This window comes from Amaranthus tricolor, chromosome 6, assembly GCF_026212465.1.
Source record: "Amaranthus tricolor cultivar Red isolate AtriRed21 chromosome 6, ASM2621246v1, whole genome shotgun sequence".
NCBI lineage: Eukaryota > Viridiplantae > Streptophyta > Magnoliopsida > Caryophyllales > Amaranthaceae > Amaranthus > Amaranthus tricolor.
In genome coordinates, this window is record NC_080052.1 from 18,829,212 (window position 1) to 18,845,708 (window position 16,497).

Here is a 16,497-nt window from a genome sequence, read left to right on the forward strand (position 1 = left end):
CTGTGAATTGCTGAGATCATTACAAGACATCATGGAGCACCATGTATTAGTGGTACATGAAACATTATTACAAACATAGTCTGAAAGATAAGTGGGGGGTTTAGAGTGTCTCAGAGATTGTCTGATGGGAAGAGGAGATGTAATGTGATCATGGTGTGCAATGCTTGTGGAAAGATCAAGTGTGTGAGATGGTGATGTGTCATAAGAAGTTTGAGATGGATTGTTCTGAACTGCTGTATTATGTTCTGGAAATATAGGTGTTTGAAAGGGATCATCCACAAATGTTTCAGTGGCTGTTGAAATAGGTAGGAAAAAGGGGTAATGTTGCTTAGTATGTGTGTGTGCTGATTGCTGGTGATAAGGAAAATGTTTTTCATAAAAACAGACATCCCTAGATATGATTATAGTGTGGGTAGTGAGGTCATATAACTTGTAGGCTTTTTGATGATTAGGGTAACCAAGAAATATACAAGGGGTTGCCCTTGTATCAAATTTAGTTTTATTAGGAGAATTATTTGAGGCATAACATAGACAACCAAAACATTTTAAGTGATCCATATTAGGAGGAGTGTTAAACAGCTTTTGGTAGGGAGAGATGTTGCCCAGGCTTTGTAATGGCATTCTATTGATGAGGTATGCAGCAGTGAGAACACAGTCTCCCCAAAATTTTATTGGAATGTTGGATTGAAAAAATAAAGCTCTTGCAGTTTCAAGTAAATGCTTGTGTTTTCTCTCCACAACACCATTTTGTTGTGGAGTATTAGAACAAGACTTATAGTTAATAATACCTTTTATTTGATAAAATTCTTGTAGAGTACCTGCACATAGCTTAGGAGCATTGTCAGTCCTTACACTTTGAATGTTGCTGTGAAACTGATTGAAAACATATGAATAAAAATACTTAAAGATAAGAGGAACTTGAGATCTGCTTTTCAACAGAAAAATCCAGGTAGTTCTGGTAAAATCATCAACAATAGTGAGAAATGAATTACAGTTATTGTATGTGAGGTGTTTATAAGGTCCCCATACATCCATGTGTAGTAATTGAAAAGCTTGATGTGTTTTAATAGAACTAGTTGAAAAAGGAAATCTACTTTGTCGTGCTGATGGACAAATTTTACATATACAAGTATTTATGCATCCAGAAACATTTAGGGAAGGAAAAATATGTTTGATAACAGGAAAAGGAGCATGACCAAGTCTAAGATGCCATAGCTTTGTTTGTTCAATGTCTGAAGCAGCACAGCATATTGAAGTAGAAGATTCATTAAGAGTCTGTTGATTGGAGTCAGGAAATGTGTCAAGAATATGGTAGAGGCCTTGAACAATTTTACCAAGCAAGATTGGCCTTTTCAGAGAAGGGCCCTGAACATAACAACAATTATTGGAAAAAATGAGGTTGCAAGACATATCAGTACAAAGCTTGGTAACAGAAATAAGATTGAAGTGGAATTCAGGAACATGGAGAACATCATTAAGAGTGAGATTAGGTCCTAAAACAACAGTTCCTTTGTGAGCTATTTTTATAAGATTGCCATTTGGGATGGTAATGGTATTATCAGTGTTATTAGAAACAGTTATATAGGATTTAAACAAAGATAGATCACAGCACATATGGTTTGTAGCACCACTATCAATTATCCAGGTAGAGTTAGTCATAGATAGAAAACAAGATTTACCAGTTAGAAGACAGTTGTTATCATTATATTCAGCCTCAGGTGTTGAATCACTGTGAGTATTATGTTGAGCAAGAAGAGAAATAAGTTGGTTGTATTGATCAACTGTAAGGGTTGGAGATGGAGTGCTATTGTTGTGGGAATGATCAGGTTGAACCGTGGCAACAATCTTCTTGTTGTTCCAATTATCCCTTGTAGAATTAGTTGGAAAGCCATGTAATTTGTAACAATTGTCTTTTGTATGACCCTGCTTCTTGCAGTAATTGCAGAATAGATTGTGTTTTCTAGGGTTGATGTTAGTAGTGCCAGAATAAGAAGGTTTATATGTGTTAGTGAGAGATGGAGAGGTAGTATGGGTATTAGAGTTGTAGAACGTTGGTTTATTAACAACAGCAAGACCAATAACTTCCTCAGTGGTAGGATTGAGATGTGAGGCTAAATCAGTATGTTTCTCTTCTTGCATGATTAGTCTATAAGCATAAGGGATGCTAGGGAGGGGTTGTTGCATGAGTATATTACCTCGGATAGTTTTATAAGCAGGATTGAGTTTCATAAGGAAGAGGATTAACCGTTGTTCTTCCCTCATTTGTAGTAATTTGCCGTTGATATCACAAGTACAATTGGTACAAGTACAAGTAGGTAGAGGATTGGAAGCGTCGAATTCGTCCCATAACATCTTGATCTTGGTGAAATAGGTAGAGAGACAATCAGAACCTTGGCGAATATCAAAGATTTGCTGAGTGAGAGAGTAAATCTGTGGTCCAGAAGTTATCCCAAATCTTTCTTCAAGATTTTGCCAAATTTCTTGTGCAGTTGGGAAATACAAAACACTTCTAGCAATCTGAGGATCTAACACTTTCATTAACCAAGAAATTATGGTATTGTTGATTCTTTCCCAGGATTTGAAATTAGGGTCAGTAGAATTAGGTTGTGGAATTTGACCATTAATGAAGGCGAGTTTATTCTTGGATGAAAGAGTAATTGTAACGGATCTTTTCCAATCGTTGAATCCAGTGCCATTAAAGGGTATCGGAACCAATAAAAGTTGAGAATCACTCGGATGAAGATAATAGGGTGAAGTCGGATCTTGAATAGGGTCAAGGGTTTTGGTGCAGGAGTTGTTTGAAATGGCCGCCATGAGAAGAAATGAAGAAACGAAAAAGATGAACGGGAGAAACCAGGGAAAGCAAAGAAAAAAAAAAATAGAAATCAATGAATAGTGATAACCAACGGGATAGATGAAGATTCGAAGGCATCTGATACCATGTTGATTGTTGAAAAACTATACAATTGCAGAAGAATGAACAACAGGGAAAACAGAGAAATCAAACAAAAAGGAAGAAGAAGACTAATTTTATTAAGATTGAAAAAGCAATTAATTAAGAGTACAAGAGGGGAGAGGTCTATATATATCCCTTTTATTTTATATTTATATTAGAGCTAATAGGGGTATTTCTAGTATTATTAACACAAACAATAAGAGAAATGTATACAAGTGTTTTCCTTACACGGTTATACCATACAACAAATAACTACAATCCTTATTCTTACCCTTATACCCCTCTATATCAATTTTCTTTCCATTACATTTTATATTCCTATACTAAATACCCCGTAAGTGTGTAGTATAATTTATGGGTTTTAACGAGCATACCCATTTCTTATTTTTAAGCATTTCCTTCAAAGTGTTTGTTAAAATGTTTTAATCAATCATGCAATTGAGTTTGGGGCTGAAAATAAGATAGCATTAGACCTTAATGTCAAAAATCATAACCATCCTATCATCCAAGGGGTTGAGAATAGAGATCACCATTGTTCGAATTAGGCTGTTTTGGTTTGGATTCCACCAAAGGGGAACCTAGATCGCAGGGGGTATGATCTTGGTTCTTGTTCCTATTCTAGGCGGATTCTTCGTGATTCCACCAAACCATTTAAATTGTGGATTGGGTGAGTTGGACCATTAGTTATGCTCTTATTTTTTTTCCTTTAAATATAAGTGTAAGAAAATATTATATAATGTGTTAGTATTGTCAAAATTCTTTCCATCTTTACTGTCATTAAAATATTTACCAATAAAAGAAAATAAATACTTGTTAATAAACAATTGACAAAGTAGTAGTAATAATAATAATAATAATAATAATAATAATAATAATTATTATTATTATTATTATTATTATTATTATTATTATTATTATTATTATTATTATTATCAAAAAAGGGGTAGGTGGGAGTAGAGGTGTTTAATATGGGTTGGATATGTGCTGTGCTGGGCTCAAATAAAAATGGGTTGGGCTAGATTTGGCCTTTTAAAATAAAAAACAAGATGAAAATGGTCTTAACTTTAAAACTTGGGCCAATTCGGCCCGAAGCATTTTAGAGATGATATAAGTAACCTTTAAATGAACATAAAATTTTGTGAGAGATGGTCTCATTAATAGACTATTTTCAATTGGGCCGACCATTATATAATTTTTTAAAATATTGTAAGCGGGCATTAAGAATAATTTAAGTAGAAATTTAAGATATTGAAAGTAGGTATTAAATATACGGTAAATAAGCATTAAGGATTAGGGCTTAACAGAGTTTGGTCTAAACCGTAAACCAAACCGGACCAAATCGTGATTTAAGTATTTGGTCTGGTCTACAGTCTAAATGTTCTGGTCTGGTTATTTTTTTCAAAAAAAAAAACGATTTCCGGTCTAGTCTAGGTTTTAAAATTTTCAGACCAGACCGGATCGGAAAACCGTGATAATTTCCGGTCTGGTGAAAACCGTAAACCGTAGATCGGAACCTACATTAATATATGAGAAGGCCCAAGTTTAATATTGTGTTTGGGCCATTTGGCAGCCCAAGTTCCATTTTATTTAAATGTTACTAACATTATGTTAGGGTTTAAAAGTTAAACGGCACTCAATAGCTCCTTCTCCTCGTCTCCTTCGACACTTCTGTGCTCCACTCTCCAGGTCTACACTTCGAAACCAGCAGCTAATTTTCCAATCTTCATTCAGCTGTGCTTTTGTGCTCCTTCGATGCTCCTCCTTCGACACTCGCCTCCTTCTGTGCTCCTTCGACGCTCCTCACCTCCTCCCTCCTTCGACAACTGTGCTTCAAGTCTCCATTGTCCAATCTTCATTCTCTAATCTCAACTTCTGAAGTGCTAATTTTCATGACGGAATCAAGTGTAGAATCTCGTAATGTAAGTATGTTAGTTGATTTTTTGATTTTTTAGGGTTTTATTGTTCATTTTTGTATAAATTCGAAGAGTTAGAAAATAGGCGGGATCGTTGTATGTTAATTTTCAGTTTTCGTAGAATCTCAACTTCTCAAGTGCTAATTTTCAATTTTTTAGGGATCGTTGTATGTTAATGATTGTGTGAAGAGTTACAATATATAATAGAGTTAATGATTTGGTTGATACTTGATATTATGTTGAATGTTGATATTTTTGGGTAGAAATAGTCTTTGAAATGCAAGAAAGTGCTCCTTTAATATGTAGATTGTTGATATTGTTTGGTTGGTATTATGTAGACTAAATAGTTAGTTAGTTACTAACTTACTGGCTGATATGTTGATATGTTGATATGTTGGTATTACTGACTTACTGTTTAATTATGTTAGTATTATGCAAGAAACTACCCTTACTAATTAAGGTTGATATGTTGTTGATATTGTTGATATTGGTTGATATTGTAGACTAAATAGATTGTTGATATTGATTGAAAACAGAATATTTGGAATATATGTGAAATAGTCTTTGAAATGAAAAGTTGTAACTTGTAAGTATTGGTGGTTCAATTGTAGATTTCGATGGATGAACCTTTTATAATTTGCGATGAAAATAAAGTGGATGATCAGGATGGTAATGAAATCAAAAAGGAGGAAGCTATGAGCAAACAAAGGAGGAAGCTTGTGAAACCAAGATCCGACATATGGGATCACTTCACCAAATTTACAAACAAAAATATGGAAAAGAAATGTAAGTGCAACTATTGTAAATGAGACTAATACTTATAGAGCACATTTAAGTAAGTGTCCTAGATTTTCACTCAATAACAAATCAAATGCTACTCAAAAACAATTGAGTTTTTAATCAAGTGTTAATGAACAAGGGGAACAAGAAGCTCATATAAAGAGTTGGATGTTTAACTATAAGGCTTGTAGGAAAGGCTTAGTGTTCATGATAATTGTTGATGAACTTCCCTTTAGATTTGTTGAAGCCCAGGGGTTTAGGTACTTTTGTCACAGATGCAAAATAAGTTTGTGGTTCCTTCTAGAATGACTGTTGCTAGAGATTGTTACGAGATATTTTTGGATGAAAGGTTGAAACTAATATCTTTTTTAAAAACTAATTGTAGGAGAGTATCTCTTAGTACTGACACATGGACTTCAATCCAAAAAATTAATTATATGTGTTTAACTGCTCATTTTATTGATAATGATTGGAAACTAAATAAAAGAATCTTAAACTTTTGTCTGATATCAAGTCATAAAAGTTAGGCCATTGGAAAGGCAATTGAGAAATGTTTGCTTGCTTGGGGTCTTGAAAATATAATGACCATTACTGTTGACAATGCTAGTTCTAATGACACTGCAATTGCTTATTTAAAAACAAGAGTCAAAACGTGGGGAGCTAGTGTGTTGAATAATGGAGAATATTTGCATGTAAGATGTATTGCTCATATGATGAACTTAGTGGTTAATGATGGTCTTAAATTAGTTACTGATGCTGTTTGTCGAGTTCTAGGTGCTGTAAATTTATTTTATCTTCTCCATCTAGAATTGAAAAGTTTTATAAGTGTGTTTCGGATGAGAAGATTCCATCAAAAAATATGTTGTCTCTTTATGTGGTCACACGGTGGAACTCAACTTATTTGATGTTAAGCATTGCTTTGAAGTTTATATTGGCATTTGAGAGGTATGATGGGGAAAATCCAAATTTTCATGAGCATCTTCTAGATCCCCATGGTTATGGAAATGGTTTAGGAAAGCCTACTACTTATGATTGGGACCAAGTGAAGAACTTAGTTCAATTATTTGAAGTGTTTTATAATTTAACTTTGCGTGTGTCTAGTTCACAATGTGTTACTTGTATGTTGTTTTGATGATATAATTGATGTTGATTGTTTGCTAGAAGAATGGTGTGAAATCCCTGATTATGAGTTTAAGGAAATGGCAAAGAGAATGAAAGAGAAGTGTGATAAGTATTGGGGGGATCCTAAAAAACTAAATGTTATGGTATATGTTGCTGCTGTACTTGATCCTAGATATAAATGGGAAACTGTAGAATTTTGGATAAGACAAATGTACACAAAAGATAATGATGCTTCTGTTATTTGTATGCGGGTAAAGAATGCCCTTTATGATTTATATGATGAATACAAAGGTTTTCATTCCACACCCGCAACAATGAACCAAAGCGATGGTGCTTCAAGTTCTAGCAAAGATGTAGAACCTGGTCTTCCGAAAAAAGGACTTATCAGATCTAAGTTTAAAAAACTCAAAGAGTCTCGTGAGGATGGTGAATTGACTAAAACAAAGGTGGACAAGTATTTAGATGAGGTTACAGAAAAAGATGGAGATGGCTTTGATATTTTGACCTGGTGGAAAAACAATAGTTCAAGGTTTCCCATTCTTTCTCTTGTAATTCGTAATGTGCTAGCCATTCCTGTATCCACAGTTGTATCGAAAAGTGCCTTTAGCACTAGAGGTCGAGTTCTAGATTCATTTTGAAGTTCATTAAGTCTAAAGATGGCAGAAGCTCTTATTTCTTGTTAAGATTGGCTTCGTGCTTCTTCTCCAAAAGTTGAGGAGTGCTTGGAGGATATAGCACAACTAGAGAACGGTATGTGATCTTTCATATCATGATTAGTATTATGTTTATTTTATAAAATCATATTTTTTGATGTTTGTTTTTATTGTATGGAGTTGTCGAAGATAAATTTGGCTCCTTCAGTTATCGACGTTCCTTAATGCAATGATGCTTATTCATGGATGAAGTCGCTGTTGCTGAGTGCAGACTAGTGACTAGTATGAATTTACTTTGTGTTCTATATTATAAAATTGGTGATGTACTTAACTATTGAAAATTTGTAATGTTTCAGATTTGGTGATGTATTTTGTTTACAGATTATCGTTTATCTTAGATTCTTAATTAAAAAAATACATAAAAAGAAAACAATCGTAGACCAGACTAGACCAGACCGTTCTAGAACGGTCTGGTCTGGTGTCTTGACTGGTCTGGTCTAGTGTCTTGATTGTTCTGGTCTGGTCTGAAAATTTTCCATACAGGAATTTTTGGTCTGGTCTGATTTTTCTGTCAAACCAGACCAGACCGAACCGTGTGCAGCCCTATTAAGGATAATGTAAGTAGGCATTAAGAATACGATAAGTAGACATTAATTTTTAATGGGTTGGGCTTGAGGTACGTCTTTGAAAGAGACGGTCTCTCAAGAGACTAGCTGTTAAATGAATTGAGATGCTAATAGTTGGACCTTATCCCGAGAAAACTAAGTTTGTCAATGAGTATGGGAATGTTAAAGACCAATTGTTGTTATAGAACTGGTAACTGCTATAATGCTCTAAATATAGGGTATATGGTTGCCTTAAAGATCAATGTATGAACAGTATTTTGTAAATTTACAAGGACAAAGATGGACTTCAGATGGTTAATTGTAAGAAGGCTTCATCCCAGACATCTCATGTTGTAGCTGGTAATCCTTTGATTCGTAAGAAATATAACAAAGTCCTTATTTCAAAATGTAACAAAGCCCTTTTTGAGCCTTTTTAAAATTCCTTTTAAATCCAAGCTCTTTGAAAATACAAAGCCCATTTTTGCCTAACCCATTTTCAGCACAACCTTTACTAAACCTTTTTAAAATTCGTCGGGTCATGACTAAAAATGGGCCCATAGCCCGTTGAACACCTCTGGGTGGGAGAAAAGATGACTTGGACCTAGTATTGCAAAGGAATACTAAGGTGTTGAATTTTAGTTGTTGGTTGTTGTCTAACTTTAATTTCCTAATTTTACTCGTTATCTTCATGGTCATCTTCTTATTGTTTCAATGTCCCCACTACCTCTCTTCTTGATGATTGTAATATATCCATCATTATCACCTTGATCATCATCGTTCTTTACTCCTTGTGCTCCTCTATCAACTTGATCTCAATGTTTCCTATAAACACGTATTTAAATAGTATGTGAAGCAAGATGAGCTCTCTTTTCATCAAGCACTCTCCTACCTTCCCTAAAAGCATATTTTAACGAAAAAATAGAAATCGAAATTGTAAGGTATCCTTTGTAATTTTCAATATAATTGGAAACTTTATGGATTTTCCTTTACACCATTCTAAAATATTTAATCCTGTGAAATTTATAATGATATTAATGATAATTATTTATTTTTTCATATGAAGAGAATGAGGATATCCTTTTTAATTCTTGACTACTATAGATTATGTTGGCTATGACTTCATGAAATCTAGTGGGATGTAGTGAGATGCTAGCACATACACCTATTCATATTATATAGTTATATATAGTTGCATAGAAATCATAAAAGTCTCCTAAAAGCTTCCTACAAGTCCCAACATAATTATCCACATTACATTATGGATGATCAATGCAATGATCATAGTAATAGCTAATCAATTTGGTTAGATTTTCAATCTTACGACTTAGGTCATAATTTGCTGCAATTCCGTATATATAAGGAAAATACGTTAATATCTCATCCATTTATCCATCATCTTCTTGAGTATCGACCTCAAAATGCATTAGTATTGTCATTGTTGTGGTTAAGAAGCTAGTGAAAAAATAGTATTGCATGCACTTACTACTAAGTGAATATTAGGTTCGTACACATGAAGAATTCTTAGTTGCATGAGCATAACCTTCAAATATCTTTTATATATCAATTGCAAGTTCCCATTCACCATCTTCTTGAGCATCAACCTCAAAAATGCATTAGTATTGTTACACATTCAAAATAAATTTATGTTATGACGAAACGATATTTAATTTATCTTTTAATCAAAATCATGAGCTAAGTTGCAACAAGTCGAATGTTCAAACTTTTGACATACCACCTTTAATTTATATTGGTTATATACTTGTTTATACCTCTTCTTTACTTATCCTAATCTTAGCCACTTAAATATTCTTCTAATGGGATTCAATAAATCATATTATTCTTGAATAGCTTATTGACATATTAAAGAATCAAAAAGGGTTGTGGAATACTCTAGACGAGGAAGGGGGGTGTTTGAATAGAGTATGACAGCTTTTCGCGGATAACAAGTCAGAGACTTGACTTAGGCAGTCTGGACCTAGAAACTAAAAACATATATTTGTTTTGCTGAATAAGTTCGGGACTTGTTTGAGTAAATATAAAAAGCAAGTAAAGATGCAAGAATAAAGAACACAATGATGTATAAAGTTTAGTCCTCTAATAGGACCTAATCTCTACTTTTGAGCTTTTTCCTAGCTCGCAGATTTTGGTAAATAGTATTTATTGACTTTCACCTAGAGTTCTAGATACAAGCCTTAGAAGAAGGTCAGACTTATCTTTTAACAACTCCCCCTAGCCACAATACTACCAAAATAGAACCTCTAATCTTAGTGTACTAAAGATATTTCTTTTCCTCTTTTTCTTTCTTACAATGAATAAGGAGATTACAACTTAAGAACATAAATTACACTTAATATTACAAGGTAACCTAAAAGAAGGTAACGAGAGAGAGACGAATAATTAGAATTCTTCCTTAAATAATCAGTTGCTTTGAATATGTAAATTGATTTTGACAAGAATTATATTACAAGATCTAATATCTCCTTCGTATGGCAATTATGACGATGAAATTGGTTTTAATATATTTTCTTAAATTTAGATATCATTCTAAAGATAAACATAGAAACTTTCATACCTTGATTGATCTTGTAGAGAGCCATTGGAACATGATGAGTAAGGCAAAAATATATTTACCAAGATAAAGGAAATGACTATATCATAAGTTCTAATGAACTTATGCTTCATGTTACGTAAACATGTAAACCTTAATGAATAATAGCATATACTTGATCAATAATAAATATATGTTTTTGTCTTTCATCATATAATGTTATAACTATAAACTGACCAGAGGGTCAAGTCAACGTGTATGTAACAATTTAACACTAGGATCCAACTGAAAGCATGTTTGTCATATACAAATTTCATACATTTAATGTTTGCCGACGTATTATCCATGGACAAGAGAAAATCTTATCAATATGTTAAATTCTCTATATATTTCTATTAATTTGTATTATCCCTAAAAATAGATAATTATAACAATCACGGACGAAGCTACAAGCCAAAATCTCAATTCTTTGTAATTTTAGCTTTGATCCCCTTACTAATACATGATACATGTTTTGAAGAGTGATTGAATATTAGAAAAACTACTATAGCATAATGGTCAGACTAATACATTTAAAGCCTAAAGTCAGGGTTGAGGATCAAATTCTCATTTATACTTGTATCGTTTTGATACTAAAAAAATATAATAATTTTATATTCATTTTTTGTGTTTATAGTTTGAAAATCTTAATTTTAACGGCATTTATTTTTAGACGTACTATGTGAATATATGAAGTCAAAAACATTTATTTTTTTTGAAAAAGGGACAATATTAGAGAAACTTTACGTGTTGAAAATGACTTTTTTGGTATCATTTAATTAAGTTAAACTGTTTCATTAATTTTTAAATCAATAATTTTATTGTCTATTGACTATTCGGCCCACTTAGTTTAAAATCTTGGATTTGCCCATGGCAAAAATAGTTACACTTTATAATATTTATGACATTATTACTAGTAGGCCCGATGTATCTTTAATAACCGTTCTGACATTAATTATTGATAAGTGTAATTATTTGCACTTATTTATACTCCTTAATGATGATAGTTGTTAGTAATTTCGTGCTTATTTTGAAGATTTATGCTACATTACTCATTTTGGTTATTCATGTTGATTTTGAGTGGTTTTGATTGTTTTAAGCATAATTCTTATGGTTTTAATGATGACGGAGTTTACTAAGGAGATTTTAGCTTGGGTGAAGATGTTGTACAAAGAAAATGAGCAAAAGAGTAAAAAAGTGTTTGTATTGCAAAAGTTTTAAGGTGAAATCTGATACATGTTTATTATTTTAGTCATAACTTTTGATAGCAAGATCGTATTAATGCAAGATTTACGGCATTGAAAACCGGACTTTAAGAGCTTTCCAACGATATATTATATGTCTAATTCCGACAATCGAGTAAGAAATGGAAACCGTTTGAAGTTTGCTGAAATTGTCAGCAAACGCCGACTCGGCTTTTTGGTCCTGGATGTGAACACCGACTAGGCTTTTTCTTTTGGATTCCTTACAGCCTTTTTTATCATTTAATTTTTTAATATTTAATTTTATCTTTATTTTTAATTAAGTTCTTAGGGTTTATTTAGTGGTGAATAAGGAACATTTAGAGAAAGCCTCCTTTGGAGAGGAGCACAAGGAGGGAGACTAAAAACCTCTTCTCCTTCTTCCTCCTTCAGCTTCCTCTCCATTTGAACACCATTTTAATTCTGGTATGCTTTTAATTTCTTTTATTTGATTTACTTTCTCATCATTAGTTTAGTCTTTCTTTATCAAATTTGTATTAGTTTAATTGTCATACTTTAATTGTTTTCTTAGAAATTGTCATTTAATAAAAGTAGCATTATTCTTCCTATTTTTGTTTCCTGGATCTTTAATTGTGTGTCTCATAGTTTAATTATTGTTTTTCCTTGCAAATTTCATTATTATCATCTTTTATCAGGCTTAATTTCATTCTAGGGTTTGTGTTTATTGTTTCCACCATTAATAGTGAATAGATTTATTTTCTAGGGTTAGTGTTTGAACCTGTAATTCAAGTATGATTTGATTATTGAATGTGTCAATAAAATTAGGATTAAAGTGATTGTATTGTGCCAATAACCCTAAACTAAATATGCTTTGTTGGACTAGTCAATAGAACTAGCGTGTGAGATTAAGATCAACTTTGATTTAGGGTAAAGTTTTAGTTACATTCTTATTAATTCGTTCAATAAAACTAGCATGTAATAATTGAATTAATAGGGCCCAAATCTATTAGTTAATCAACAGAGCGAGAGTTTGAGATTAACAAGATTATATTTAATTACATAATTGATCCGACATTTCATATACACTAATAAAAGTTTGATCATACAAGAATTTAGGGGATTCCCGACACTCTAGATTTTTTATCATATAGTTTCAATCCATATTTTCATTATGTTTTTAGTTTATTAGTTAAACAACCAATCAAACTATTTTTTTCTCCTTAAGCAATATAATTAGTAGAGATTTGCAAGTTTATTGTCCTAACTTCCTTGTGTTCTACCCGCGACTACACATACACTATGCACTTGCCGTTAAATAAAATTTGCACATCAATTATACAATCGATGATTAACTTATTTTATTTATCACATATATGACCCAAATAAATTATACTAATGTAAAAAATTTTTAGACATTTAATAGGAAACATTTTTGAGCAAAATTGAGATCTCTTAAGGGCCGTCCATTTCAAGGAAGGGCATAAACATAAGAATATGACATCGATGATCTTTCCTTGATAGCTAACGACTAGTTCAGTGAAATCATTATTCTTGCAAATCTTTGTATTAATAACAATAAATCAAAAAAAAAAAAAAAACTAATAAACAAGCTGAGAGCGTTTGTTAAGAAAAATAATAATCTAAGTTAACAGAATTAATTAGAAGACAAAGTAAAAAATAAAAACAATATAATATACTTTGACGTTATATTAGGTAATATAATCAATGCTTATTGAATGCTTATATACCTTTAATTTTAAGATATAATCTAATTTATTATTTAAATTGATTTATATCCTTATTAGCAAACTTTTCAAAGGCGATTGTTAGCAAGATTCTAAATTAAATCATATTTATTATTACCCTACATAATAAGTCTTATTTAGGCTAACAAACAACTTTTTAAGCATACAATCTAATAAAAGACTGTAAAATTCCACATGACATTCTGATTTGTCATATGGAATAATTCTTACTAATATTAACATCAAATTATTCCTTTAATAATATATGAGTAGTACATCATCTTATTCCTTTATTATGACTTTCTCATAGTAATTTTCCATCTTGGAATATTATATTTTTTGAATATTTACTTTAAATTAGTTTTATGTGATATAAAAATTTTGTGTTATATATATGGAGAACTTAAATTTAATTTGGGAGCAAAGTTAGAAAACAATAAAGACAACAATATTAATTCAAAAAAAAAATTATTTTACTTACAAGACAATTTTATCCCTTATTGTAAGGTCATCTACAAACTATTTAAATTTATTACACATATAAAGATGTCATATCAATATATTTTAACTATTATTATTACATCTTTAGTTTATAGTAAATTCATTATAACAAATCTTTAAAAATTATATTTATATAAGTCTTCACACTAAAAATTTCCCTTATATCTTCATACTAAAAATTCACTGCATTACACTAGATTTTATACTTGTAAATCAACGATACATTTCAATTAATGGATTTTTTTAAAAAAAACCTACAATTAATGGATTTATAGCTATGATAGATCACTCTCTTTACTTTTTAATTTGTTTGATGAGAATTGCTCCACTATATAAACTTTTAAATTTGGGACAATAATTTGAACAATGAAGAAGTATAATATGGCAATCTTAGAGCGCAAAAAGTAAAGTACATAGACTTGAATTAGCCACATTTATCGACAGCAGTGAATTTCTTCCATGTAATTCAGTCAAAAAGATCACAAATTCCAAGTTACGGAGAGCAGTCTCACTTACGATTGTTCCCAATTCGACTTTTAAGGCAAAACCTTTTATTTTTAATGAAGATTAAGAAATAACAATGCTGTTTAACGACAGTCGTGAGCTGGGTCTTTGGACTGCTTAAAAATAGTAAAAGTTTTATATAAATTTGATTTATATTATTTTCGTATAAATTAACTTAGTAATATCAAGTATGTTTTAATGATTTAATTTAATTGTATTGTTAAAATAAAAATACTTATTATTTTAATACTTTAAAGATTTTTTATGAAATAAATATTTTTTAATATTGGTCATCATCATCATCATCATTATACCCACTATATCCCGCTCATAGAAAACTATAATCAGGGTCTGAGGAGGGAAGAAACACGGCAGCTCATACCCACAGAGGAGAGTGCGGTCAAAGAGTTTCATGGCTAGAGAAAGGTCTTCAAAGAGAGAGAAACTTGCAACTTACAAATAGAATAAATAAAATACGTACAAATAACTAAAAACAAAGATAAAAGTAAAGAAGAAGGTATAGAGCGATAATTAAAGGCAATGAACAATAACAAACGATGGATAAAAGGGACGGGTTTAATAATCTAAGACGTTGATAAGGCGCCGCCAACTGCCCCTATTCCAAGTCAGGTCCTTGGAGAAGTGAAGTTCATGTATGTTACTTTTAATCTGTTCTTCCCACGTTCTCCTAGGTCTTCCTTTACTTCTCAATGGGGCATCATGTGTCTTTCTCTACACATGCTCAAACTATCTCAATCTGTTCTCCCACATCTTTGCGGAGAGCGGTGCAACCCCTAACTTCTCCCTGAACTCCTGGTTTCTTATCCTATCCATCATAGTATTACCAGTCATCTACCTCAACATACGCATTTCTATTATTTCCATCCTCTGTTAAAAAAACCTTCTTTATGGGCAACATTATGTCCCATACAACAACGCCGGCCTAATTGCAACGTGATAAAATTTACCTTTTAATCTCCTCGGGAACATTTTATCACAAAGCACCCCGGTTGCTGCTCGCCACTTAAGCCAAGCCGCTTGTATACGATTAGTATCGTCTCCATCAATCTCCCCATTACTCTGAATTACCGATTCCAAATACTTGAACTTGGACGTACATGCAACAACTTTTCTCCCAATTATCACCTCTAACTCCCCTATCGATTATGTCCCACTGAAATTGCATCGCAAGTATTCTGTTTTCGTACGGCTTATGCGTAACCCCTTACCCTCCAAAGCTTAAACCAAATTAATAATTTAAACTGATACACCCTAAAATAATTTAAACTAAGTTAATAAAATATTTTCTCCTAAAATTAGTCTATGATCACAAGTCACAATTCACGAAATATTGAGCTGCATACTGATGACTATGGTCCAATTTCCTTATGTTCTTGAAAAAATTTTAAAATTTTTATTTTAGTCAGTTTCTTTTATTTAACTACTATAATTTTAGTTTAGTAGAAATGTCATTATTGTTTTCTTTAATTTATATACTCATATGTACTACATCCTCGTTTCATTATAATTATACTTGCTTGTGACATTCTTTCACACAACATGTCCAAATTAAGTGCGAGTATTTCAGAATGGAAAAAAAATATAACCACACAATTTCAAGAACTGTACTTCCTACTTCCTCGGTATTATATATTTGCTATATTTTCTTATTTAACCGTTTCAAATTACTCATACCTCGGTATTATGGAAAAAAAAAATACCGTTTCAAAAGAATGTAACTATATAAATGTCTATTTTGCCTCTGTTTTTTTCCTTACTCATACCTTATTAACTTTTATACATATCTTTTTAGACGTTATAATAATCTTTTTAATTTAAAAATATCAGTTGTTTGTTCTTGTGCCAGATTCTAATGTAGAAAGTAAAACATAACAAGAATAGTTAGTCTCTTGAGAGATCGTCTCCTTG